The sequence below is a fragment of the Stegodyphus dumicola genome, chromosome X2 (assembly GCF_044657685.1).
Source record: "Stegodyphus dumicola isolate Sdum_Otavi_A_Nest chromosome X2, ASM4465768v1".
NCBI classification, from domain to species: Eukaryota; Metazoa; Arthropoda; class Arachnida; order Araneae; family Eresidae; genus Stegodyphus; species Stegodyphus dumicola.
The window spans coordinates 19,620,436-19,646,218 of record NC_140781.1 but is presented as its reverse complement, the minus strand read 5'-3'; the positions used below and the strand labels follow the sequence as shown (position 1 = coordinate 19,646,218).

The 25,783-nt window shown below is 32.7% G+C and overlaps 1 protein-coding gene across 5 annotated transcripts in view; it reads right to left on the bottom strand.

Moving 5' to 3' along the window:
- The window catches only part of LOC118188525 (sodium/calcium exchanger 3-like), a 347,952-nt gene that overhangs the window by 282,377 nt on the left and 39,792 nt on the right, over positions 1 to 25,783 (bottom strand). For 3 of the 5 annotated variants that reach the window (XM_085809568.1, XM_085809571.1, XM_085809572.1), the window contains exon 1: positions 6,552 to 6,705. The exons of 1 other annotated variant lie outside the window; for it this stretch is intronic. The gene's annotated coding sequence lies outside the window, so the exon portion shown is untranslated. Of the gene's footprint in view, positions 1 to 6,551; positions 6,706 to 25,783 lie in introns of those variants that run through there. One more of the 5 variants, XM_085809569.1, reaches the window with a different exon arrangement.

Genomic DNA, 25,783 nt, shown 5'->3' with positions numbered 1-25,783 from the left:
CTAGGAGCTCTCATGTTAGTGTGAAACACTAGAAATGCTATTCGATTTCCTTACGTTTTTAAATGTAACTTAATTGTCTTTCTTTTCTTCAACTTCACTTCTTTTGGAATGAAATGTAGGTTAGTTACTGCTAATATATTAAGGATCTTTAACAGATGCAATGAATCATTATTTTCTTTACCTAACTATTCCTTTTATTTGCTTTGCCCCACCGTCGGATTTTAGTTTCTTTATTATACTTTTCTAAATGAAATATTTGAAGCATATTAAGAAACTTAGTTTTACTTGAAACTAAACAAAACACTTTCAAATAGTACAGTATTTTCAAACTAACAGCAATGCACAGAATTATAATAATGATAATGTAAAACAGCTGTTTTCAACCAGAAGCGAATTTCATAGTTTCAGGGAAGGGAAATGAGATCAGCCTGACTGATATTCGTATAAAAATAATATAAATCTGAATAAATGCAAGTTTATTTTTCGAGTTTTTGAGAGGAAAAGAGAAGGACTTTCTGTGGTGGTAAAATACGTTCATAGTTTTCATTTTCAAGTGACAAGCTTTTCTTCAACCTCGTCGTGATCCAAAATTTCGTCTTTCCTATCAGCAATAATTTAACTGTTAAACATCTCTTCTATATTGGTTATTATTCTATATTCATTCGAATAATAACCAATATTTAATAATTAGAAATTCATGGCTAATAGTTAAATTCTTATGAGCCAAACATTTATATATAACTGAAATTTAAGAAAACATGAAAGAAAAGATTAAAACAAAATAAGAAGCAAAGGCAGAAATAAAGATAAAATCTGAAGAATATCAGGGAGCATATAACCTGAAAGTATTATATACCTTGTTGATTTGCAACAGGTCATATATGTTTTTATTCTAGAAGTTAGAACTCGACCATATCGATATAAAAATTCCGGGGATGTATTACGTTCAATCAATACTATCCACGAGGTCGATGCGAAAACGCATTGTCAGATTCTATTTGGCTTAGATATTACGATGACATATTTTGAGGGCTAATGGAAGTAAAAAAACAGCCTAGACTTCAATTATAAGTTATTTAAATCAATATTGCAGTTTTAGCCTGTTATTACTCCTCTTTCAAGATACCATTTTTCTTCTGGGACGAGCTAAAAACAAATTCTCCGTCGGATACCCCTGAGGTGCTATATTTAAGACTTGGAGGAATTTCGAAGACACAATTCGTGTTTTGGAAGTTTTGTTTTTTATTTCTTAATCATTAATGGGGAAGCTATCCGTGACAGTCGCAGACAAAGTAAATGAGAGGAATCAGCTTTTATTTGTGTGTAACATGTACGGGCCACTAAATGTACATTCGCAGAAACTACTAAGGTGGGTCTGAAACTATATTTTCCTCTTACTGTCCAATTAAAACAATTCGTTTATAAAAATACCAAAAAATCGATTGAAAAAATGGCATTAATCTGCCGCCTGTTAAAATCGTGTAGTGGATCTTTGCAGGCCAAACAATACGAATACATTGGAACATCCAAAAAACAATGCATACAGTTCCCTGGGATTATTATTAGACAAGAGAAGCAAATAAATGTGGCCTTGACACGATTGGCTCGCATCCTGAAGCCGGAAAATTCGTCAGCAAAGATGGCTCCTCTTGTCACAATCATACTTCCGATTATTTGCAGTTTTCGATCGCCAGATGCCTTTCCAGACCCACATCAGAGGGAGTTGCACCACAGGAGAATGACCCAACTTAGAATGCACCGAAGCGTTAGCCTAAAATCCACCAAACTAAAACTCAAATTGAGCTCTTTTTTCGCACTCGTTTCCAACATTTTGTAGATCACGTCAAAATTAAGTAACTCCAGAGTTTATTTTAGAGATCATCATCCTCACTGGCAGTGAATGACTTCAGTATTAACATTTATCAGTTCACACGTACGGATGTCTTTCGTGGAAAGATTTTGAATCCAAGCCCATTTCTTTTACAGATCTTTAAATTTCTTTCAAAACATTTAACTCTCTCAAACTGCAGAAAATTATGAAGTTTCGTGATACAAATGAAAGTAATTTAAAATAGCCTATCTCTTGTCTAGTCTTCCGCTCCGATGAAACATTTATATAAAAGGAATATTCGGAATCACATGTAAGCTGCGTAGTTTTGAGATTTTCATTTATTTCATCATGCAACGAGTTTTACAAAAGCTTCCAGCACAACCTCATTCTTACGAGCTAGTTTAGCAAAGCAAAGAAATTAATTAATTTAAAGTGTTCCGAGATAACTAAATTAAAAAGATACAAAGCCTTTTACTCAGCTTGACATCTATCCCTAAATTTCCAAATCTTATCCCCATGCTGCCTCTTTACGGTCTTCTAATGAAATTATCCAGCAATATGAAGTTTCGAGTTTATTCTTTATTAAAATTGTTAGGGAAAAAAGCACCGCATTTTTGAATTTCAGTGTAACAGATACCTTTTCTCTTTTTGATTTCTGAGTAATGGAAGAACCTCAATTTAAATTTCTGTTTTGTCAAGGCGGTAAAAGATTCTTTGCTTAAATAGCACATGTTTCCACTTATTCTGTATCTTACTAAAATTAAATTCTGATTTATTCAGACCTTTATAAAATCTAACAATACATACTTTCTTTCATGTTTTGCATTTTTGTTAAAAATAGCGCAATGGTAAATCTCCGAATAGCTGTTTGTTACGTATCATATAGGGAAATTAAAATGTGCGATTTTTAAAAACCGTGGAAACTATGCATGTTACTTTTCTCGTTTATATTCCAGTTTGTAATTTAAATCCCTTGAAAAAATTTCAAGATGATTTCCGTACTTTTAATTGGTTAAATTGAAGAAAGAAAGGATTTCGTTAGGCTATAAATTATTAGATTTTGGTATGCTGTTTTAAAATTATGAATGACGTTAATAATGTTTAAAAATAATGAATGACGTTAATAATGCATACAAAAAGGTTTGGATTATTAACGTCATAATGATTGACGTTAATAATCCAAACCTTTTTGTATGCAAATATGATTACTAAATTTATACGAAATTAATTTGAATCCAACATTATTTCCCAAATAAAATTATGTCTGTTTATTCATGAAAGCGTCTATTATTCATGAACCAGACATATATGAATCTGTTGAAATTTAAACATTGTTAAAATGTCTCATTCGGTAAATTTTTTTAAAACTGCGCAAAAGAACAAAGTTAAATCAGTATAATTTGCTAAGGCAAATATTATACGAGCAAATTTTTATGATATATGTTTCTTACGGTTACGTCCATTGCATTATTGACATACATTTAATAAATGGAATCAGATGTTTAAATAACTGTTAGTGACATGTGGATAACAAAAACCTTTATCATTCCACTGTTGCTATTTCTAAAACGTAATGTCAGAAGAAGTAGATCAATTACTTTAAGCTTCTTACGACTGCCAGCTATACATCTACTGCACGAAACTGTTTTTAATTATAGATACTATGCAAATTGTAATCACTAATACTTGAGTAAATGAAATTTAGGGTAATTAGCCTTTCCTCTTCAGTTTCATATTTTTATAAGTTTACGAAACCTTTTTTACTCATCCTAAACGAAACTTCGGTGAATAAATAAGCAAGGCAATGTTGTAAGGAAAATATTTATGGATGAGTATTTATGATAAATTAAAGCTGAGTTACATTTAGAGATATTAATACCTCAGTTATGCAATGCATGCGATTGCAGAAAATGTTTATTATATGTTTATTATATATATAAAAGAAAACATAATGTTTAAAAATATCAACTAAGATGCATGAAATAACTTTTCTCCAACGTAGTATCACTTTTCCGATTAAATATTCATAGAATGTCAAAGTAACAGTAAGTGAGTCATTCTCTTTTGAATTTGGAGAGTTATGAATGAAGATGTAAATAATGAAAATGTAACGGCATGATATCATAATTCAAATGCCTTTTAGCTGTCCATGTAATAACCTGTTGTTATGAACTATGACACAACTGATAATAAATTATAAAAACAATATTAATAATCCGTTAAACGTTTCTTGGAGATTGAATCAATTTGCATTTCTTTTCGTTTAGGCACAATGCTGGCTTTATGAATTCATTTGCATTTCTTTCCCTTTAGGCTCAACGCTGGTTTTATCAAAAGAGCTATTTTTAAAGTTTTAATTGCTAATAGGAGCACGAAATTATTAAACTAGAATAGAAATATGAGTAACATTTAATGCAAATATGGTGCTAATAAAATAAATGCATTATTCATTAATCATTTTCTTTTACGAAACAGCTTGGAAGCAAAACAAAAATTACGATTAAATTTTTTAAGAGAAAACTAAAAACCATGTTCTTAAGAAATAAGAGAAATATTTGTGTTTATACACTGCATGATGAGAATAAGACAAATGTTTTATCTCTCCAGCTCAAATGTAGATACAGTAGTAAATAAAACTCAAATTTTCCAGCATGTAATTAATTCTAAACATGAGTAATGACGCATTAAGACATAAAAAGAGGAAAACCAGTTTTGCTGACAACAATCATTTAAAAATACGTAGGAATAAACGCAATAAAAGTGCTTGCATAGATTACATGGATTTCATTCCATAGATGAAATCTGTTAAACCAGGCATTATTTCAGTATATGTATTGGCAGCAAGAACAACGCCGGTTATATGCCGGTAAAACCGGCTGGTAGTAACAACAGAACAGGTTCATTATTATGAAAAGTTTTGCAAATATGGGACAACTATAAAACATTAATTCTTATTTTTATATAAATCAAAATAATAACTATTTAATAATGACATGTCTGCTTAGTCAAAAAATTATTATCTATTATTCAAAATTCATTTTAAATATTCGATTGAACATGTGTCCTTTAATGCGAACATCAACACATTTTAACATTTTAGGGCAGAAGAAGTAGTGGACAAACATTTTAATGTAGAAGAAACATCAATGTTTTTAGCATGCCAGTTGAGTATCTTAACTGAAAATCGATTAAGAAATAATTATTTAAGTGGTATAGCTATGAGTAAATATATTTTGAAAAAGAATTTAAATTTCGTCCTCATTCAGCAGCTCACTAGAAATAAACGTAATCATTCAATCCTTGCATAATTCTTAAAAATATTTCCTTGTCGTAAAACTGACTGGATTTTCAATGAAAATTTTAAAGTGAAATAAAAGAAAAAGGAATATCAATCAAATATATTAACAAGTGAGATAACAACAAACTGTAAATTATTCTTTAAATTGATCCACAATCACTGCTGGTCTTAAGGGAAAAATTAAGATGCTTTGAGGAAAAAATTATATTCAAAAGTAATATTTTTATGTACGAAAGAAAATGACTAGAAGTGCAATTAAAAAATTGTTTGCATAGAACGGTTTTTCAAGAAATACTACATTACACTTCATGCAAAAATTTATTTTTTATTGTTATTAATATTTTCTGTTAGTGCTAAAATCAGCTGTTAGTAATTTGAAGAGAATTTATCATTTGGGAGGTATTTGATTTATACATTTTCTTGCTATATTTTGCCGTTCTTGATTGTGTTTATCCAGTAATTCTGTAAAGGAAAAAGATCATTTTAATCATTCTGCTATTTTTTGCGCCCCCGACAGAGTAGATTTAGATGAAAAGTTTATGTGCTATTATTAAATGAACATTAGATGAAATTTTCAGAGGAAAAAAAATGATAAACATTCTGAATATATACTTTTCACAATGGAAAACAATACCTCGTAATATGGCATATAATTACGTAAGGGTATCGAAATTCCAAAATTATATTTTCCATGAATAATATTACACCATTAATTATCGTTTTAAATAAGGAAAATAAAATAACCCCAAAAAATATTTGTTTAAAATTATTTGAAAGTAAATCATTATGATAAAAAGGAAATCTTGTTAGCATATTATAGAAATTCAGAATTTAGTGGAAGAAAGGATTCTAGTTCTGAAATACATTTCTGACAGTTAAATTATGCAATTAGGGCACCAAACTCAAATACTATGATTACGTTCTAAGCTTCTTTCTTTTTAATTATCCTTTTATATTATGGTTTGTAACGCGATATTACAGTAGCCGGCCGTTGAGTGAAAAGTTTAAAAATAAGTTTCACCCCAAAACAAAGCCGAGAGAAGAGGGAAAGAAAATATAATCATTCAATATTACCAGATGTATGTCACTCTCCGTTCGAAAGCTGATGTATTCGAACGAATAAAAATTAAAAAAAAAAAAAAAACCGAAATCCAGCCTGAGGAAAATAAATCTGCTTCCAAGAGAGTAAGAGTTGATGAAGTCTCTCTTAAACGGAAAGAAGTATTCGGGTTGCTACACTTATTCCGAATCGCGTGCAGGAAAGATTTGCCATCGGGGTATCCGTCTCCGAATGGGGAAAGCCATTCGTAGAATAACTTTAGTTTTTCCTTCAAAGCATCCTTTTACTTTGGGGGTCCTCTGGACAAGTCGAAGAGCAATCAATAACGATCGATGCAAAACGAGCCACAAGAAGATTCTCACCTGTGGTCAGGGCATGACTGGCAGATGAAGACCAAATTCAAAGAGATATCCATAGATACACATCGTTACACAGCCTTCACAGAATACATTCGGGACTCTAGCGGGGAGAGCAGCTACCCGGAGACATATATTTAGAGCTTTTTTGGCGCCGTTTTCTTCGCCAATCCCCGGAATAGGTCGCCACGGAGCTAGGGTTCGGGGGAGCATTTTAAACACAGATAGCCTTTTACAGGCGATATACAAGTTATAATACGCAAAAAGACAAAGAAAGAAGACAAGCGGCCCCTTTTGTAGAAACTTCTATTCGTCTCTTGCTTCTTCTTATCCTGTTTCATTATAAAATTATGAACCTCTCTATAAGAGCGCTAACAGGAAGCAAAACTCCCCATCCCGTCACTTAGTTCAACTTTACTCGCCAAAACGCAAAAGTTGTTCATTTCTCCACAAAAAAATGTTATGCGTTGACACTAATGTTCTAACTTCATTAACTTTTTGTTCTCTCAAAATTTAAATTTGCACGAAACTGGATCGTGTTTCCTCCCGAACTGAGCGAATATTCTAAACTACGGATGAGTTACGTTACTAAGATTTATGTGATAAGATCTGTATGCAGACAGGTTTATGCAAAATAATTCTCTTAAGTTTAGATACTGTGCTAAAATATATAATTTAAATTTATCGTTATGTAGTTAAACAATTGTTATAAATAGCATTTTTACACAACAGAGTCTAAAAATTAATGAAATTATCTGCAGAATATGTAAACATACTTTAACGCATCAATTAAAAGAGTTTGTTTCAAAGCATGAAAAGCTGCCTTTAACATTTGAAAAATACTCATTAATTTTGTAGTTGATAGATTACGTGTTTAACAACTGATAATTGGGCATAAGGTTATTAAAAGATGTAGAGGCATTAGGTTATATCGATAAAGGAACGTGAAAAATGTGCAATTCCCTCGCCAGGATTCGAAATCGGGCCTCCCGAATATGCATCGACTGCGAATATGCTTCCAGTTACACCGCGACGGAAAGTGGAACTTATCAGGTATATTAATGTTAAGATGCATTATAAATCCTAATACTATGGGACGAGAATTATGGACTTAGAAAATCCAATGTGTATTGCTCTTAACAAATTCAAAATTCAAAAATACTAGGAAAACTTAAAACTACATCTATTAACTGCGAATCAGCAGATATTAAAGCTAATAAACTTGCGTTGATATTGAAAGCTAAATCCAGTTGTTAGAAATTTTTGTTCGAAATTTGGTCAATATCATATGAAAACTTTACTCTTCTAAAAGTTTTTATTAACAACTTATGTAAGTATTTCGTCGCTTATTTGTATGTCACTAAGGCCTTTTTGCAATAGAAAATGGATTACATCTTTACAAAAGCAACATGTTAATTTTTTGATAAATTAAATTATTTTTTAAGTCACGTATTTATTAAGTTACTTGAGGAAAGAAGGAAAGTATTAACAACAGCCTGGTTAAATGTAATCTTGTTACAATCTAGTTATAGCAATAGATTTAAATTTGAGAGAATTTCTAAATGGTCTTCAGATAAAATAGAGAAGCTCAATTTCGTCAATTTTTATCACTCGCTCACTTCCTTCCCAAATCTGGTACACATAAAAAAGATTATGACTTTCAAATATATTATAAGAAATGCTCAGTCACCGCAGCAATGCGAAAACGTTGGTTTACTGGAACTAAATATCTGCCAGTTATTTTGCCCGTGCTAAACTGAGTTGCCATTAAAAGTAAGAAAATTGCTGCCCTGACTGGTATTACGGTTAGCAGTGCCAATTGTAAGATCGTTAACCTCAGGTCTCCCCCCCCGGGGGTCGACGTAGAGAACTCTGCGAAGCTACTGGCTAGGATCTGTACCTAGGCAGTCTCGGCCACGGGGGTTTAGTTTAGTTTAGTTTACGAGTATGCTGCAACCCTCCTGGCCGACAGTAATCGGCCTCATGGTTAACGCAGCACACCCGACGCAGAAAAACAACAACAAAATAATAATAATAATAAAATAAATAAATAAATAAAAAGATTAAAATATTTAAAGTCCTATTCCTATGATAGTCTTATTTTCATTCACAATCCTCATAATTTCTGTTGCATAGCTATTCAAGAATTTTCTTTTTTCAATTACATTTTGTTCATTTATTTTTCCAAATCTCGTCTTCACACTCTCGGTCAGTTTACATTCTTCCAGTTTAGTTCTCAGTCTAATCCACGGGGGTATAAAATTTATGAACTTGGTGGTTCTGAAGGCTCTGGGAAAGGTCACTTATTGGCCGGCCTCGGAGTCTGTCACGTCCTAGCGCGGCGTGGTACTAGTAGCCCGTGGGTTCTCCCCCGGGTTCGCTGGGTAATGTCCCGCTGCGACGGGCTCGCCCAAGCGACTGGTAGGAGCATTAGACGACCGGTGCTGCCTGGTGTCTTATCCAGGTGGTGCGCTGTTCCCTTGGAGGGTAATAGTGGAGGTTGAACCTCCACGACGTGCCCAAAGGGGGAGTAGACCTGTAGTGTGATTGAGTTCACGGGGCAGGGAAGCCTAAATTATTATTTATTTAACCTCAGGTCTGAATACCAGAAAAGGAATAGATATTTGGATTTATTGTGCCTCCCCGGCATGGAGAACTTATACCATAGAGTCAAAAGTCACTTCGAGAGGATGCTGGTAAGGGAAGATGGCGGATTCTTGAATCCACTCCCTGTCTATTCTTCATCAAACCTAAGACTGAGTTGAACAAACTCTTATCATCACCTACAAGATGCCCAAGGTCTTGACCAGCAATAGACCTACACAGTCCCTCTTGGCTACGAAAAACTCGCGGATCCAGTCTGGAATCTGGTCCAAAATCATAAGGATTAGAAAAAATAACACTCATATTATGATAATTGGGTTGACAATTTTTTAAAATAGAACAAATGAAATGTTCTTTAGGAAGAATGAACCGAGACGTTTGTGAAAATAGTCTTAGGCCTTGGACACACAAAAGTTCTATTACAAATTAATTAATAAAGAGCTTCGTAAAATAAGTGTAAATATAAGCGTCTAATTCTGCTTGTTTCGTAGATGCAAGATTAATTTTCTGTATTTATCTAAGATTTATTTTCAAACGCAAACCATTAGAATAACCATTGGCCCTTCATTAGGAGTTTCAATTTGCGGAAATATTTAACTAATAAATTTTTACATTTTTAGACATTTAACGAATACTGAGAAACATCAAATCTCCAAATGTCTGGCTGTTACATTTTTAATTTTATGATAACAGTGAATAGATTAGGAAACGCTTTTCAGAGTTTTGTAGAAAAATTAATTTGATAGTCTGTACTGGCAGTCTTTAGTACTTCGCTATACGTAATTTCGAAATTAAAAATATTTTTTTTATATGTACGTACGATAAAATATATTTTTAGACATGCACTTCGAACTAAATTGTGATTTTCAGTTCTTTTTTAAATTTCATATTAGAAGAATTATTAACGTAAAAATATAATTTCCTATCAAAAATATTTTTTGATTAATTATTATTATTATTATCTTCTTTTTGAATGCTGCAGATCGATAACTATAAAATGTGTCCAAAACGAAACAATGTACCAAAATGAAAATACCAAAGAATGCAACTAATTTATTGAGCCTTATGTACTAATACGCTACATTTAGAATTTTGGAGTTTACAGGCATAAATTATTATCCAATGAATAATGAAATAATGATATGAGAGCTTTATTTTTCAAATACGTTTACTTACATATTCATGGTAGTCATAGTAGTATATAAGATCATCTTATACTTCGAAATTTCTTTCATTTACACACATGGTTAATTGAGTAATGACTTAAAAATGCCCCATTGACATTCCGTGCATTTAATTAAAAACAATGAAAACTGAAATCGCATTAATAGTAAAGAATGTTTTAAGTATCTCACTTTCCAACATAGATGGCATATTTTAATCCGCTATAACTAAAACATCTTTATAAAACATAACCAAATTAAAAACGTCTGGCAAAAGCTCTGTCAGTTAGTTAATTCTCACGAACCAAACTCTACAGACTCTCTAATGAATTTTTCTTGTGTCAGGAAAACGGGAGTGACTCTCAGCTGTTTTATGAGTAAACGTATGAATTGGTACAACAAGTACGCACAGGATTATGTTGCATGAATACATAATATCCAGTAGCTAAACTTTCATTCATAAAAACAATAAAGCCAAGACCTAACACATTTCTGGGCAAGATTTCAATAAAATTCAATTAATTGCATTAATGATTGAAATTTATTGAAAGAGTATCTTCTTTCTCGCGTTTATTTCGTTTTTTCAACCAATGTCCTTCCAACGAATTTATTGTGAAGTTTTCTTCTAAAATGCATAGCTCTTGGAAATTTGGACTTCTGAACAATAACTGCCATAATTAAAACTTAAATTCCAAATAGCACGCTAGCAGTTGAATACCTTCTTAACGAATGTCGTCTTCAGATCTTCAGACCTTTTTTATTATGAAATATTGAATTGAAGAATCTGAAAACAAAGTGAAAATAAAATAAAACATGGCTCACAATTCAGTTCTTAATTGCTGAACATTAGCAAAATTTCAAATTTATTTTTTTGCAAAGGGCTGCTGGTAACATTTAAAATTTCTTTTGTTTACACGTAACAAATTGAAAACAATGATTTCAGTAAAGAATGCCTCACATTCATGAACGTCACATCAAAAAGAATATCACCTGGTATAACAAATGCTCAATCGAAAACAATAATAGTTATCCAAACCAAAAAAATATTTTAATGCATTTGCATCAAAGATTTGAAAGTTATTTCTTTGAATTAAAAGATGAAAAATGAAAGCAGGTTAATTTTTGTTATGAAACTTGCTGTGTTTCGTTTTAATCAATCATTTACTAAAACCTAATTCTGATACGTATTCATTTTAGAGTAAGAATTTTAAAACTCATGTATTCTGAGTTAAGTATGTGAAAAATTTTAAGACACCATATAACACCTTTATGTTTCTACATTTTAAGACATATTTTTCCATTTTAAGACACCATATAACACCTTTAATGTTTTAAATCCTCTATTTAAATACTCAGATACATCTATAGGGAGACAATTGCATTAAATTGATTATCTGCAAATCCAAATGAGATTTCTCGTTGTGTTACATGACCGGATTAATTCAACAGCATAAGATTAAGAAGCATTTAGCACAAATATAAAACGGAATTTTAATCCTTCCATTTGCGTTACGGCACGAAAACATTCTCTGTTTATCTTATTGCAGAAAAGCTTGTCATAGTAGCGCAAAAATACCAGAGATTTATTCTTGCAGAAGAATGGTGACAGTATCACAGGGCACGCAATTGTTAGAGCCAGCACTTAATCTATACCCTATCCTTATTATTAGTTGCAGGAATTAGTCTGCGAATCTTCTAAGAGTATTTATCGCTTACATTAGCTCCTAGATCTTGAACCATGAGAAATTCCTTGATGTGATCTTTTTATGTAAGATGCTTCCTAGATCGCCTTTCTCAAAGAGTTTTGCAAGAACGTTATGCATTATTTACGGGCTTTTATCGTACTTAAGCTACCATTTTTGTTCTTATTCGTTTAACGAATTACGCACAGTATATATATATATATATATATATTTGCTTTTAATTTAATTTCTTTTTCCAATTGAAATTTTGTTATTCATGATTTAATTCAAATCCCCGCAGAACATTTTTAACAATTTACATTCAAGTTACTTTAAAACAATTTTCGGAATTAAACTTACTACCTAATGGGTTCACTCTTTTTAGTTAATTTTACTAAAATTAATATTAGGAGATAATATAATCAATATTTCTTTAGTAAATAAATTATTATTATCTTACTTTGCAGCTATTGCGAAGTAGTAGTTAACTTGATTTCGAATTAAGTGCATTTAAGATCATACAACATTATATATATATATATATATATATATATATATATGTCAACATTCACATAGTCTCTTGGTGTATGTCCGTAATATTTTCCAAATACTCTTATTTCTGACTTACACCGGTCAATGTCGACATTCACCATGTACTAATGGTGAATGCTGAACATATAACAATATTATATTTTCTTCTCCGTAATTCAGTCGCGAATAAACGCACTTGAGACTTGAAATAAGAACTTAAGAACATGAGAACCTAAAACACACAATACATTCAAAATGAGAAAGGAAAATAATAGAAGTTAAAAACTTACTTAATTATACAGTACGTTCTAAATGAGAAAATAAAATAACAGTAATAAAAAACTTACTAAATTATGTGATTCAAATCTTATTTATTGCAGCAACTTAAACTATTATGGCACTTTATGACCTCTGTTTTCGACTTTCACCAGAGCATATCTGTGATTGTCGACATACACCGGTGAGGGTCCGAATATACAAGAATGTAGTGAAATATTCGGTCTTTCACCGATGTATTTGGTGAATGTTGATATTCTCCGGTGAAAGTCGACATTCTCCAATTTCGGTCTTTCAAGGTAACATATATACAAGTAAAAATATATGGATATATATATGTATGTATAATAGGAAAAACTTCGTAAAATTCAATGTATAAATTCATATTATTTCTGGATCAGCAAGAAAATTATATTTGCCGGATAGCCCAAGACAAACCAAACCGGACATGGGAAATTTCACTTCCTTTTGGATTCGAATTATCTTAAGCCACTCGATAAACAATAACTAAGCGCACACTTTTAAGCATTTATAGTCAGTGTTTCATTAATGTATATGGAGTGGGGGGCTGCTTAGACTAGTGTGTGGTACGTTTGTGCTGAAAATGGCTTACATTACGTTAATTATTTTTATTATGCTTACTCATTACAGATATTTTTATTTACAACAAATGGCTATATGAACAAGTCATTGAAAACTATTTTTACTAAAATAACTTTTTAAATAATAATAATGATAATTAATACATATAAATAAATATAACTAATAAATTAGGAATAAAAATGTCGGCAAAGTAGGATAAATGAATGTCTGCTTTCTCGCTTTAATTGCTCGATTATATAGTACCGTATTTGTCTTAGGAAAACTTTTCCCCTTTAAATACCCACCTGAAAATCACACTTTCTTATATCCGCAGATTAATATTTATATTATTTTATCATTCATCTCTTAATTGTGCGTAACAGAAGACAAATGTTTAGTTTGTGTTTAGTTTAGTCTCCAACAATCTGAATTTAGATTATTTAGTTATATATCTAGTGGAACACACGTTTAATATATCAAGGTCATGTATAGAATCCTTCAAAATTATTGAGCAATTAAACTTGTCGACGTATGTATTTGTTTCAACTTTGCATTACGTATGTATTTGCTTTCTTACTAATGCATCAGTGTGGTAATATAGTTCTGATTTCTAATTATAGCGGGCGTAGAACTCGGAGTACTTAATCACTTATATCTGCCCTAAAAATACGCCTTATAGTATCTTTATACAGTTCAATACTACAAGACCATACCTGTGTTTGTACCTGACTCTAGTTTGGAATCCTTCTAGTGCATACTGTTCTCGCGATATATGGTTTAATGTTTATATGTTTTAACCCAAGACATATAATTCTTATTTGCAGCATAGCGTATACTTAATAGTATATCTCATACTTAAAACACATATGTTGTTGATACAGATATACTAATACATCTATATCAACAGAGTATAAATATAGGTATTATTTACAATTCATTGCTGTGATGTTGAAAAGTGTGTGAACGGTTATTTAAATGTATGAATCTGTAATATTTAGTAGCTAGTTTTTATTTTGTTTCTATTAAAAAACTTCTGAATCAACGAATCGCTCTGAAAACTTTTAGCTACGTACATTAAGAAGAGAGCTTGTATTTATGCAATTGTGTTTCATCTCATGTTTGGCCTTTTTATTAATATGAATATACTTGCGTGTCATCTTCCTACAGTATACTTGTGCGTTTTGTATACGTGTTTGGTTTAAGGTAGGTAATATAACGCTTATAATCTGGTTTTAAATATATCATTCCTTCGTTAAATTTGTACTTTGAATTGAATTTTAAATATATTAAAATAACACCAAATATATCGTATGCGTATGTTATTAGCTGATATCTTCTTTCATTTAAATCTGTACCTTTAATTATCATCCAAATTAATGCTTATCTTATCCATTACGCTGACTGTTTTAAATGTCGTATTCCTATCGATAGTCTCGATTGGCATTACTGGCTGCTGTATCTGTGGGTCTGGATTCGAATCTCAAAGAAGACTTGAATGTTTGAAGATGCATAATATCTCTGCAGCATCGGGGCATTTAAAATACATGGTGAGCTAAAAGTCCTCTCGAGTGATGTGATGGCACACCATTGGATCGGTTGCCCACGAGATTCGTTTTCATAATTGGGATGGAACTGAACGAAAGTCTTACCGTCATCTGTAGGGTGTCCAAGGCCCTTGCTAATGACAGATTCAATCGTGCGCCCCTCACTACGGTAAAATTCGTGGACTTCTTCTGATGCTACTGACAGACAAGTGACATAACTCAAAACGAATTTCTATGTCTTTAGAAAACGTGTCTATAAAAAAAATTTTGTTCTAAACTCCAATGATAAAGCGAACCCATATTTCTATTATTGGAAGTTTATAAAGGATAAAAAGTGTTTAACATGGACAATTGAAATAAACATGTAAACAATCTTTTCATTTACCATCAATAGCTGAACTTATTTCTTCATAAACGCGTATATCTGCAATTCTCTTTCGTGCAAAATGAATGTAGAGTATCAATTTGAAACATTGAAACTTTGTGCTAAAGATATCAAATATTTCCCTGAAAGCCTAAATAAATTAATTGTTATGTAGGCTGTGTGAACTAGTAGAATGTTAATGGATCTTAGAAAACAGCTTGATTATTACTTTGATGTGATAGCTACAATTTCTATGAAGATTACTTAGTAATATTCGTCTGTAAATATTATAAAATTAACAAGATCGCATAGTGCTATGGAAATGCAGCAGCTTGCACATCACAATATGAAACTTTTATATGTTCCATCAAAGCTGTGTAATGAAATGTTTTTTTTTCCCTTTTGTGATAGAATTATCTCATTTCGTAGCTTTGAAACGTTTAGAACTTTCATTAAAGCTTTCGCCGTGCCAGATGGTACTTGCTAAGCAATACAAAAGTTTTCTTTTGATTTTGCATATTTGGGGAAGGAAATGGGAGAATTTCATATATTATAAAAGTGTGGGAGCAACACTCGAGGACAGTACTAAGGTTTTCAAAATTGTGTTTCGTTTCCGTGCATTTTCATGTCAATCGAATTTAATATGTTAAAATTTTGTAGCGTTATCTCCTCGCATCTGAATATACGCATAATTTCCATAAATAGTTTTTTGTTCAATGAAAATGACTTTAGGCTGGAGGGGTATCTTTTACAAAGTTTAAAATTTATGTCGTATTGCTATGCTTTCTCAGAAATCCCATGGGATAAAGATTGTGATATAATCATAAAATTCGAAATTGGAATCTCAGATTCAGTGTCAACTACAAAGTTCCATTTTAAAACAACTCAAGAATGAAAGTAAAACATTTGAAAAGCGGCCAAGCGGTAAAGTTGCTGAGTACTGGTAGTTCGGTCTGGGGTTCGAATCTCGGCGAACGGGCTGGTTGCATGGGCGTTTTCATGGTTTTCCCCATGTGTAAAGTGTACACTAGCCCTTTTTCCTTAGAAAGATCTCCACGAAGACGCCTCTCCTCTTAGGCTGAAAGCCCTCGAATATTTTGCCGTAATCAAATAAACCAAACCATACCAAAACATTGGAGAGAGGTATGCATGTTAATCCCTAAGAATTAAATTATATATTCGCATAATCGCAAATCTAAGAGCTAGACTTAAAAATAATTACAACAGCATTAAGTATAAGTATTCATATCCCTTTGCTAAAGCAATATTTGCAAGGGACAACCCTTCGCGCTGTTGCTTGTACTTCGGTTTAATCCATTGCAGTGAAATGAATATGGCAAGACACTGAGTCGCATAAAATTTCCGTTTTTCAAATGTAGATAAAGTCACTGCGTACTTTATATACATTTCAGACTCTAAAGTAATAGATCTTTTTTTTTATCAGTTGTGTATTGGGTGGTATAATACTTAAAACTTTATTTAAGAACTTTTTCTTTGCATTAACTAAGTGGGAAACAATTTGATGTAAAAGATGTTCGACAATAATTCTACTTTTCTATTCTCTAATTTTAATAATTTTTTTAAGATTAATGTTCAAATGAGAAAATTTTTATTCTTTCAGTTATTTTCATCTTTCCATATAGTTTATATCGTTTTATTTTTAGATAGACACTAAATCATTCTCTAGTTTTAGCCTACAATATTTTAAATGTAATAGTTTGTGCATACTTCCAAAACGCTAAAATTCAGATATTGCATATTGTTACATAGGCAGAAAGCTCTTTGGTAGTTTCATAATCCAAGCTATGCCCAATATTCGATTTATATTATTAAAATATGTGCTGGACATTATAAATTTAACTTTTTCGAATCACGCTATAAGGTATTTCTACCGCCTTCTTAGCATGCCTTGGTGGTGTAGTGGTAACCAAACTCAACACGTATTCGAGAGGTTCATGGTTCGAGTCCCGGCGAGGACGTTTTTCAAGTCTCCTGCTTCCAAACAACCTAATGTCTCTCCATTGGCGCCCGAACTAAAACAAAAATGGAGGATGATGATTCTCCACCACGAGGATTTGGTGATTGGGTGCCCCCTAAAAGGAGGAGTATATAAGGTGTTTCTCCCGCCTTCTTCGCATGTCTTCGTGGTTTAGTGGTCAGCACGCTCGACGCGTATTCGAGAGGTCCGTGGTCCGAGTTCCGGCGAGGGCACTGACCGTTTTCAAAGTCTCATGTTTCCAAATAACCTAATGTCTCTACAACACTATGTCTATTTTCATATCTTACATCACTCTACCTAAAATATTGCATAATAATCGTTCATTTGCATACCGCTTTCCTATTTGATCATTTCATTTTTCCAAATTCAGTACCGATCTTGATATCCTAATCTTTGATAATCCTTGATATCCTAATCTTCATATCCCCTATTGCAATTAGCCCACAGTATTGTCGCCACTGTATTCTAAGTCTTTCGCTTACAACTTCTTTTTCGTTCAATAAAGTTGCCACTTCCCTCACTTTAGTTTGCATTTACTGGCATTTAGTCCCTATAGAATTCAGAACAAACTTTTCAGTTGTGCCCAATAAGTTTCATATATCTATAGATAACTGCAGGTGTTAGGCAAGAGATAACTGCAGGCGGAAATGATTGTAGGACAATATCATTAACCATTGGTAAAATTCTAAGCTCTTTATTTGCTTTCAGCTGTCATCTATCCCATTACAGAGCTACTAGATTTCTTTAAAACGGGAAACACAAACACACACACACACACAAAAAAAAAAAAAAAAAAAAAAACTCTGCCCTAGTTAAGATTCGAGCCACGGATCTTTCAATTGCTCCCAGGCTAATCAATACACCACAAGGTTGTGCAGAAGATGAATGCTTAAATTCCCTGGAAATGAAAGCGCGAAATTTTTAATTTACTTTTAACGACTAGTTTAGAGCATTGAGAAAATTAACTATCAATTTATTAAATGTATGAAATTTTTAGAACTATTGCAATAATCTGAAATAAAGAGAAATTTGTGAGTCTGATGATAAACAAAATTAAGTAAGAGCCTTTAAGCATAGTGAACAAAAGTCACTATAAACAAAGAAGCAACCTCAAGACTGTTCTGTGAATTCCAGTTTCGATAAAATAAGTCTGAAAATTGTTTTAATGTTGCGAGAATAATCGGAATGCAGTATGCTTGAAAGAGACACGAAGCGAGGATGTAATGTGAATAACAGAGACATGAAATGAAGACCAGAACATAATACTAATAACAGACGCAAAACGAGGCCTCCATTCGACCGGTTAGATTTAAGATAATCGTCGATCTGTAAACAAGCTCATTACTTGAGAAATGCAATATAATAAGGTATATTATAAATATCTACACTAAGGTGGATTTAAAAGTGTGCATAAGTTTTTCTGATGTGTTTCTTCATGTGTGCTTCATTTTTCTGATGTGTTTCTTCATGTGTGCTTCATTTTTCTGATGTGTTTCTTCAATTGGGTTCCCCAAATACAACTTTAGATTTTTACTAAGGTCAGTAGACAAACACGGTTAGGGTCTTTCCAATGTTCAGTGACGTCAGTTGAGGTATAAAATTGGGAGAAATGAACACGAAGTAAAAAAAGAGCGGTTACTCTTCAGCAGACTATGAGTCAGTGATGTCACGTATGAGAAAACCCTGTAGTATTTCCTTGGTTTCTACTAACAGGACTAGTATCAGTTAATGAAAATTAGCAAGCTTATTTTTTGATTTTAAACCAATCATTAAATCCTCTTTATTCCTTTCAGTAAGCTTTGCAGCAATCAACCTTTGCACAAATATTACTTTAACTCTTACAGACAGGCTAGTTTTACTATAATGGTTATAAAATTCGTCCCTTCTGTCTTCAACATAGTCGTAGATTCTTTTAAATATATTCCGTTTGTTGATTTGTTTTGATATGTTTCAGTCTGAAGAGAAAGTAATACGTTCTCGGCAACTAACACAAAATTTGAAATTTCTACAAATAAGTTATGTGTACTTTGGTAAATACAAAATATTTCTGAAGAATTTCCGCCCATTTGAAAGATTATTCACTATGGATTTGCCACCTGGAAATTTACTTATTTATTATCACTAAAGAGTTTTTACAAATGAACCTGACAGCTGTGGTTTATTTGAAAATCATTCTGCTAATTTAGGTAAAAATAACACGCCGAACATATATTAATTTAGAAGTCAAACAACATATAATCGGAGTTTATACTCGGAATTTTTGAAGAGTTCTATACTTAAGGACCCTATTCCGGATGTGAATCGCTGGAGTATTTACAATTCCTCGACAGTGTAGTTTAATTTACATTGTTCAAGCTAGGAGAGCCTTAAAATTTCGTGTTTAAGAATATGAGGCATATGTTAGGAAAAAGGAAACACAGAAGTTCTCTGTTGCCCAGCATTGTTAGTCGGAAAAAATCAATTTACATTTTGTTTGCAGCCAAAATTACTCAAAAAACATCTTCCATTGGTGATTTAGATTTTCTAGAAGCGTTTTACATTCAAAAAGATCTTTCTGTTCCAGTTGACGACCCTAATTCTAGTCCATCATTACCTTCAGCTGTTTAGGAAATTATGTTTTAGTTTTCTTGTTTCGTTAAATGATGGAGACAGTAGCTAAACGCCAGTCCAGCCATTCTTATCTTATCATAGCACTATATCTTATCTCATTCATTTGCACTTTGGCAGTTGAAGCTGATGGTTCGGTTAAAACAACGAAACTAGTCCTGTGAAAATTTGCAAATATAAAGCTAATTTTTGTTGGTTTACTTGTAAATTCATTAATCTGTTGTTTACACAGGTGTGATCAGAACTGAATGTAAACGTTCTCGCACACCGATTCACTGTAAGTGATTTCTTTAACTCTTACAGACATGAGATATGTACTAAAACCTTTCAGTGGAAATGAAAGCTCTTAAAAGAGTTGCTAGTTAAATTTCCCAGAAGCATACTTTTCTCTCATTTTCAGATTGCCGAATTTTATATGTTTATTCCAAACAATTGTAGTCTCTTATGATCCAAATGGATTTAAAGGACTGAGATGACTCACCCTTCAAACCACAGGAGTAGTATCTACATGAACTATATCACCGATGAAGAAAATCCCAGGGAATAAAACCAAACGAATCTCGTTTCCTTCTCTTCCGATGTCAGCAATTACTCGCAAAAGTTTCAGATCGCGCCAGATTTTAAGGCCCTCATTCCTCTGAGGGTTATATAGACAATTTGTAAGGTATTTTGTCCCTCCTTACTTGCCTGCCTTTGTGGCATAATCGGAAAGCACTTCCGGCTTGCAATCAAAAGGTCGGGATTAGAATCCCGACGAGGGCAATGCACAGTTTTCACGTTAAGCATTTTATGTCGCAGCTAAGCTGCGACATAAAATGCTTAGTGGTCGTTAGAAATAACAGGCCCTGATGCCTTGTTCAGAATTGGACCCGAGCCCAAAGGTTGGGAAGTTTCCGCCTTAATTTTAAATTAACCATTTCAGTTTCGGCTGTATTTCAGATAAAGAAATTTCATTAGAACATTAAATAATTAATATCAGAAGTTATCTTCAAACTGGTTACTTTCTTTAGTTTTCTCAGATCTTTCATAGCAAAACAATTTTTTACGGAAGCAAAATTTATTTACATTATAATGCCTATATATATCATTGATCTGTTCTTCTGGCTTTTCTCATTTGTCTCAGAACAAGTCCATGAATTTTATCGCTGCTAGAAGCGCAAGATTGTGCCTGTCATTGGCACGAGCCCTTGAGTACCCTATAGATGACAGTACTATTCTGTCCAGCTCCATCCCAGTTTTAATGAAGAACATCCCAGGAAACGTGCCCGTGATTCCACCCCTCTTCCTCTACCACCAAGCCACTCGAGAGGATATTCGCATATTTTGAGTGCCCGCATGCCTCACAGACAATTAACATTTAGAAACACCCATGCCTTCTTCAGGATTCAAACGCGAGACCAACGAAAGATACAGCAGCCAAGAGCACTAACCAAATGTACCGATGAGGGTAGTAAATAGATTATTAAACAATACGAACAGCCTTTTGAAAGTCATTCCAGAAATTTTCATTTCAGCTCTTTCTTCTTCAGTAAATATGGCTCTCAACTTGACATGCAACAACTGGGAAACTGGTAAGTTCTTTGAGACCTTGCTTTCCTTCCTGAACTTTCTCACTAAATTTTCTTTAAAATTTAGGAAAAAAAGTAACTGTATTTTGAACTTGATTTCAAATTAAATTTATTTGGATCAACCACAAACTAAGATTGAATTTCTGTCTAATTTTAAAACTTATCTACTTTCCTACAACTATCATAATTTTTCTCTGACAACCACATGAACTGATTTCTTTCATTTGGAAAATTATTAGTAAATTATGAAATATTTATGCAATAAATAAGAAGCGTCTTTGGGAGAGCAACGTATTTGCTGAATTTAAATAAATTAAGTGCTGTTTACGGTTAAACGAAACAAATAAATATAGAGAGTTAAGTAAAAGAATTTATTATTGCTTGCAAATCGGTAACTTCATTTTGTTGAGCCTTACTAGCGCTTTACTTGGAATGAGAAAGAAAAATATCGAAATTTTCTCTGTGTATTATGTTTCATTTTTATTATGTGTTTGTACCTTATTAAGGTTTTTAGGAAATAAATTCTTCTCAATTTCAATTATTTCCTGTAATAATGTTTACTCTGATATGTTCTCGAATGATTTTAAAAAGAGTATTTTCCAGGACACGGCCAAGATATTTAAGTAAGGAAAGTTTTACTGTATTATTTTAACTTTACGTTAATTACTTACGTAACATCTCGTGGACTCTGCATACTTAATTCTTGTTATACTCGCGTAAAATAAATAATAAAGCTATTAAGTTCGCTCTGGACAAATTTTAAAAAAAACTCTGAGAAAACAATCGAATGCTTTATATTTATGTTATTGTTCAGCACTTGAATGATAATAAGGGAATTTAATTTTTATCAAGACCAACAACGAGGGAATGTTTCCGTTTTGTGCTCTAATAACTTGCTAGACTTTTGAGAAGAACAAACACTTGCCATTCATTTTATATTGTTATTAGAAATCCTTATCATTTTAAGTGAAAGGAGCAATTATGCAACGTACGTTTAATCGTCATTTGATGAGAAGAATTTAGATTACAGACTAAATCATTTTTATTCAATTAAAATTAATTTTGCTAGGACGTGTTATTTTAATTAAGGTAATAGTCAAGTCAGTAATAATCCTTACTTACTGAAGTTTTCAGATCTTGAGACTTCTCATTTTGCGTATTAATTTTATAAGGTATTTTCTCTCTCCTTACCGCGTGTAACTGGATAGCAAATCCAGCTAGCAATCGAGAGGTCCAGCGTTCGGGAGTGCTTTGCGGATTTCTTCGGTTTCTTGATATACAAACATTCAAAACAAACTCCGCAAGTTCCTTCTGCTGTGAGTATTTGGCAACATCAAACTTTCATCGAACGGAGGCAAACGGCTTTTTTTGACTGTATGTTTTGACTTGAGAATGAGGCTTTATATTTAACACATAAATGGGTCTGTTTCCTACAGAATTTACTGTAAAAAGGAATCCACTCCAAGAAGAAAGTCCCTATGTGCATTGCCACAATAAATTAATCAATGGAATAACTTTAACACGTTATTTGAGTTACAAATTGTGTAGAAAACAAGTACCGATATGAATGACCAACCGGTGACTAAGTGGATAAAGGCACTCAACATGAGTAATCCGACCCCAGCTTCGAGTTTGGGGAGAAACGCTGGCTGAGTGAGTGCTAAGGGTATCATTGTATCAGTGTATTTACGAGATAGTGCATTTTAGAAAGTGATCCACGAAGGTATCTCTTCCTGTAGGCAGACAGTCCTCATGAATTTGACATATTAAAGAGAATAAATGAAATCGACTCAAGTAACATATTTAAATTATTATTATATAAGTATGTACCTGTGGTTTTGACTAATTAATTGCGCTGTATCAGCGCATCCTGCAAAATTAATATAGTTGAGGGCACATTTAAAATAAGAATTAGGCAATTTATAAGATTTAGCTTAATAAATTTATTAATATATAATGTGGACTGTTCAGTGAATGACGTTACAAGGAACAAACATTTGCGGTTAAATTTATCAAACTAATTAGTAGATAGCAAAGCACGATTAAATTAAATTAAATTTTATACATAAAATTTAAATGCAATATCAAGTAGCTTATGAATCTGGTTTTAATTCTCTAGAATTACGCTGTGTTATGTAAGTGTAAGAAATTACAAACCATTTTTTCATGTTCTACTGTATTATGGGGGTTACCACACCGAAGATGTGGCATCAATGCCTGGCCAAGAAAGCGGTTAATTTTTCAAGTTTTCTTGCTCCATAAACTCTGAACTCCAATTCTGAGTAGGAAATATCTGAATGATTTTTCCAGCCTTTTTACTCATTTTGATTTGGCTTTTAATTTAACTCTGTTAAATTTTAAGTTCCAGTATGTAACTAACGTAGCTTTCTCCAAGGGTCCGTAATTACTTAATAAGGTTGTAGTGATATTAGGAATTTTTGGAAGCAGGAGATATGAAAAATTAGTTACACCTTCGCCGGGAATCAAACCACGGACCTCTGAAATACGTGCCCAGCGTGAAGACCACCCCACCAGGAAGGCATGTCAAGAAGGCGGGAGAAATACCTTATATACTCCCCTTTTTAAAGGGCAACTGGGGTTTCTAGAGAAACCAATCGCCAAATCCTGGGTGTGTGGAGTTATCATCCGCCACCCTTTTAGTTCGGGCGCCACTATAGAGCCATTAGATAATTTTTGAAAGCAGGAATCATGAAAAATGAGCAACGCCTTCGCCGGGAATCGAACCACGGACCTCTGGAATACGCGCCCAGCTTGTAGACCACCATACCACGAAGGCATGCCAAGAAGGCGGGAGAAATACCTTATAAGGTATTTTGTCCCTCTTTTCCGGAAGTCTTCGTGGCGTAATTAGGAGCATTCAAGAGGTCCAAGGTTCGAGTCCAGGTGAGGACACTGGGCAGTTTTCATGCCTTCTGCTTCGAAAAAACTTAATGACTCTATAAGCGGCGCCAGAACTACAAAGTGGTGGACGATAATTCGTCACCACCAGGAATTCGTTATTGGGTCCCCTCATTCACAGTCGCCCTTTTAAAGGCATTTTCTCCCTTCTTTAGGCATGTCTACGTGGTGCAGTTGGAAGTCCATTCGACGCGTATTCGAGAAGTGCAGGGTTCAAGCCACCATGAGGGCACTGCACATTTATCACGTATCCTGCTTTAAACAGGGCACTGCACATTTATCACGTATCCTCTACAAAAATCGTAATGCCTCTACAACTTTAATTAAATTATTCCTAATTTTAACACACAGATCTCGGATCTTAATAAGACGACTAGACTAAGAAGGCGGTTGATGCCAGAATAAATTATAATACTTTCCGGTAGCATGTAATAAATAAATCGCTACGAGCTCAAGCTTTAAAAACAAAATTTTCAGTTACAAAGGCGAATTTCAGAGAATTAAAATAAAGGTAAACGTGCTTAGGTTTAAAACTAACTTCAAATTAAATTCCTGAAATTCTTTAACTCCAGACACGCTGACACAGTGATGTGAGTTCACATACGCTTTGTAATAAATTAATTTTCTTGTTTCGGGTTTTGATCAAATACAAAGTGTCCAGTAATAAGAGTTCCGGAGTTAAAAAAAACTAATTCTTATTTCGCATTAATTGCTCCTATGTAATGAAAACTTTAATTTGCAAGCCAAATGATAAGAATGTTCTAAATCTCTTGTCAACCGATAAAAAAGATGAAATTAATATTTAAAAATAAAAAAGTGAAAAGAAAAATAATTGACGTAATAATAAAAATTAAAAACGTCTCCTTACGAAACAAAAAAGTGACCATTGCTGAGGTAAACTGTTAAGAAAGGTATGCATTTGAAAGGAATCGTAATTACTATAATAATAAATTTTATTATTAATTATAATGTAGGTAATTGTAATTATGATTTGATATGATTTATTATGTAATTAAATGAATATACATAACGAATGCAATTTTATTTAAAAAATACTCACATTCTCGTTTATTTTCTTTTAACTAATCGTTTCTGATGAAATCACTAATTATTAATCATCTCTTAGAAAGTTAACAGCATAATAAACATTGGAAGTAAACTGCATTATTTTTAACTACTAATTTTCGCTTTGCTCATTTAAACTTAACTAAACCATGCGTTGAAAATTTACATTGTGAATCTGGAGGCAGAAACGTTAATGAGATAGATTGAACGAAGAGCTAAAAATAACTGGTTAAAATATTGATCTCTCGGTGTTTGGTGTCTGCTGCACTTTTATGATTTTTATGTGCACTATTTTCTAGCTAATATCATTATATAAGTGCTTGTTGGGGATTAA